Source organism: Nannospalax galili, unplaced genomic scaffold (assembly GCF_000622305.1).
Source record: "Nannospalax galili isolate Female #2095 unplaced genomic scaffold, S.galili_v1.0 scaffold370, whole genome shotgun sequence".
NCBI lineage: Eukaryota > Metazoa > Chordata > Mammalia > Rodentia > Spalacidae > Nannospalax > Nannospalax galili.
The window spans coordinates 2,419,192-2,423,847 of record NW_008329335.1 but is presented as its reverse complement, the minus strand read 5'-3'; positions in this window follow the sequence as shown (position 1 = coordinate 2,423,847).

Below are 4,656 nucleotides of genomic sequence, written 5' to 3'. Positions count from 1 at the left end.
CCAACTATGTGGTCCTAAACACCCAAAGGAAAGTACAATCAAAGATTAAAGTGATTGGTATATTTCTTTAAGCGTTCAAGGAATTGCACTTCCCAGACATTAGACTTAAGTCTTGTGGCCTGAATTCTCTCTGGGTCGTTCTTCGTCTATGTGATCAGACAAACCATGTAATATATTTTATGTGTATTTATTAACTTACAAAGGAATGAGTACCCAGTGCCTAGCCCTGAGCCACTCCTCAGAGTCTGTCTTATCAGACCATGCCATGCCCACAATTGCTGGGGCCAGCAATTGACCCAGGTCCATTAAAAGTCAGTCCACTCTGTCTTTCAGGTGCTGCGCATGGCTTCCCATGGCTCTGCAAGGCTCCCAGCTTCCCCAGGGCTTGGAGATTCTCTTGCTGGGATCAAAGCTTCCATTCCAAGGTGCTCCCAGGCACACCCCATAGTCCACACTTTGAAGCTGGCCCCGCCCATTGGAGGAACTAGCCAATCCGGAGACAAGTCCATATAAGATATCGCTTAGATAATTATTTCTCATTGATGATTTTGTTTCTAATCACAAAGTGCTGCTCAGATGTAAGACTTCAAATCTTGGTTGCAATATGTAGTGCCCACCTGTAGCTAAGGGATACAACCCACTATTGTAAAATGACGGGTAAATTTGTTTTATCCCTCTATCTAGAAGCTTTTGTGAGTGATCTGACACTGACTCTAGCCACTCCAACAGCTATCAGAGTGCCTGAAAACAAACCCTGAGTCTATCCCTCTCGAGTCCAGCCTTGCAGACAAAAGAAAAATGAGGAGGACCCCAGTGGAGGGATGCTTTTGGAAACTCTCATCAAGAAAATCCAATGGATTCTGATATAACATTTTAAATTTGCCATGTTTTGATGTTTTTCTGGTTCCCTGTCTAGAACTTGTAATGCTAACTACTTTTGCCTTTATTTTGACTTCACATCTCCTAGGCACACGTCAAGGACTTTCTTTACTCCCAAAGTTAAGAATTCTGCAATTTGGGAGTCTTTTAGATAGATCCACTGAAGATGTACCCCAATTGCCTCACCCTACATTCCAGCTCAGCATGGAAGAAGCCAGAGTGGTCTGCATCCAGATTCTCTATGGGCAATTTGGGTAACCTCTTTAGGGAATGGTGTGATAAGAATAGGAGGTAGGAATTGGCTGGCAGTTAGGGTAAAAAGAACCTAAAGAAAAGTAGCCAGCTTCATGGCTAACAGTGAAAATGTCCTTGGGACTCTTAGAAACGTACTCTGTTCCAATGGCAAAAATGTCAAAAGTATATGCAGCTCTTGTTTAATCCCTAAAAGATTTTACCTTTACCTTTTCAGATGGGGGAATGTTAGAGTAGCAAAAAGCTCCATATTAAAAAAAAAAGAGTGCATGAAATTCAGGAATAAGTGATGGGAAGCTATGGGAAAAATTGGAGGGGATAGAGTGGTATGGGTTTGATCAAAATACCGTATATGCACATATGACATTCTCAGCAATTATTTTTAAAGTTAAAAAGGGAATGGGATATGCAACTGAACAAAAATTTTGCTAAGAAATTTTTAAAATATTCAGTATCCTTAGACATCAAGAAATGTAATTTAAAACTAATTTGAGATTTCAGAATATGTATTTTACTCTTTTAAGGCTACTATGAATGGGAACATTTTCTTGAGTTCTTTCTCAGCATGTTTGCTATTGGTATATAAATAAGTTAATGATTTTTGAAGATGATTTTTATATCCTTTTATTGGTTGAGTCTTTAGAACTTTTTTAAAGTATAGTTATAAAAGCATTTACAAATAGGGACAAATTATTTTTTCCAACATTATTTGTATCCTTATTTAGTTCTTTATCTTGATTTTTAGTTTTGAGTAAGACTCTAAGTAATATATTAAGACTGGAAAGAGTGGACACTCTTACACCTGATTTCAGAAGAAATGCTCTTAGTTTTTCCTCATTTAACATAATGTTTACAATAGGCATGTAGCTTTTAATATGCTGAGGTACATTCTTTCTATTCTAGTTTCTTTGAGGACTTTAGCATGAAGGGCTTTTTTCCATCTACTGAGATGATCATGTGATTTTTGTCTGTGCTTCTATTTATGTGCTGTATTGTGTTTATTGATTTGCATATGTTTAACCATATTCATATGTCTGATTATGGTATATGATCTTTTTAATGTGTTGTTGAATTTCATTTGCAATGTACCTTCTTTAAGAAGATTTTATTGGTCATTCCCTTTTATAAACTATTTGTAGCATTTATAAGCTACAGCACACAGCTCACTCAGCAACACTCACAGAAGGAATCTTAAGCATAAGTAGTTGTACTCTTGTGCTACATAGGTCAGAACAGGAATGAAAAAACCATCAGAATCAGGTTTGCCTTTGAAAAATTTATATCAAGAGGTAACAGGAGAATAAAAACTCTAGAGTGAGAATAAATTTGATGGACTACTCAATGGCAAGAAGCATATCTTTTCATCAGTGTATGAGAGAGCCTAGCACAGTGTCTGCAAAGATGTAACAGGTGTCCCAGGTTAGTGGGAGAATAGGATTTCCCCTGACTTGTATGTATGTCTACATTACTCAAGGTTCTCAGGCCTAAAAGTGCACACTTTGTGCCCCTACTTTCTTATGCTTAAGAACTATTGAGACATCAAGAATTTTATTTTTGGCAGAGATGGAAAGGAATAAAGATATTTCTGCAGTTAAAAAACAAACAAACAAACAAGCAAGGACAAAAGCCGGGAGGTTGTAGAGAAAGTGGAACTCTTATTAACTGCTAGTGGGATTGCAGGCTGGTGCAGCCAGTATGGAAATCAGTGTGGGAATTCCACGAAAAGCTCACAATTGAGCTAACATATGATCCAGCCATGCCCATCTTGGACATATACCAAAAGACACTTTACCCTATTACAGAAATAATTGTTCAGCAATGTTCAATGCTACTGTGTTCATAATAGCCAGGAATTTGAAACTGTATTTATAAACTGATAAATGTATAATAAAGTTGTGAAATATGTACACAATGGAATAGTATTTAGCTCTGAAAAAAAATTAAGACATTCCCAGAAGGGGCTGGAGAGATGTCTGGGTGATTAAGAGCACTTGTAGAGGACCCTGGTTCCATTCCCAACACCCACATGGCAACTATCAACCATCAGTAACTCTAGTTCTAGGGGAATCCAACACCCTCTGCTGACCCCTGTTGGATTTGTATGACATGGGTGCATTTATACACACGCATGGGTGCATTTATTCAAAGGAAGCAACTGGAAACAATAATCCTGAGAGAAGCAATTTAGACTCAAAAGACCAATAGTGAATGTTCTTTGTCGTAGTGGGGCTCTTCGAAATCTTATATATGCATTTTTCAACTTCAAAATACAGACATGTCGAATATTAATGGATGCTTTGGGGTAGGGGTGGGAATTTCCCTGGGCAAAAAGGCCAAAACAGTGTTATAAAGGGAGAAAGGGAATAATAGTGTAAGAAGGTGTTAAATGGGATGGGTAATGGGGGGCAGGGCAGAGAAGGGAGTGTGGAAAGGGATAACAAACGCTAAAGGCCTTTAGAAAAAGCCATATGGAGTCCTACTACCGTGGAAGCTACTTAAATTATATACCTATACATTACAAAAAGAGATTTAAAAGTGTTACTTCACAACAGAGGGACACTGTCACTTCTAGGCACCATAGGAATGCTAAGAAAAATCCCAAACGCAGGAACAGACCCCCTCTTTTGATGTGGTTGAGATAATACTATTGCTGAAGACAACACAACTATGAACTCTAGAGGGTTAAGGCAATATCAAGCTGGCTCTGACTTCAAACCTCAACCCTATTACCTTGAATTCTTTCATACTTCTAGTAGGTACTACGCAAGCTACCTGAAGAGAAAATTTATCACGAACCTTACCCAGCTGTGAATCCTGTGAGCTACAAGATATGCCTATTTGTGCAAGAGTGACATGAATATTATAGGATTAATCAATGCTATCTAATTGGATTTATAGTCTGCTTTATAGAATGGAGCCCATTTGTTATTAGGCCTAGGATACTGAGACTAGATAGAACACAGGCCACATGAGAAAGCTTAATATCACTACTTGACTAAATTTACATATTTTATTAAACTGATTTCTAATGACTTACTGTTATACCCTTAGATAAATATATTTCTCAACTCTCAGAAGATTCCTTATAAAATAGATGATGATTAACAGAGAGGACACAAGTGGCCAATTTGCAAACAATATGAAGTTGCAGACTGTTTATCTCAGAATACAACACATGTATCAAACTTCTGCCTACCAAGGTTCAGTGAGAGCCAGAGGAGGTGGGTGAACAGCAGGAAAGAGTATTTTCAAAACTGCTTGTCAGTTACTCATATGAGCTCACAGTAATACTGAAAACATGGGCAAGTTCCATATGAGCTCAAGCCTGGCAGAATGCTGACATAAATTTGGCAAAATGGATAAGAAACCTCTGAGGAACCACTGGCAACAGAGGAGTTCTGGTAAGGGTAGCTTAATACTTATTTAAGGGTGAGACTCCCCGTCGTCTGAGCTCCACATAGGAGGGCTTTAGGGACACAAACTCTACCCTCTCTCCATATATATCTATATATATATAGATATAAA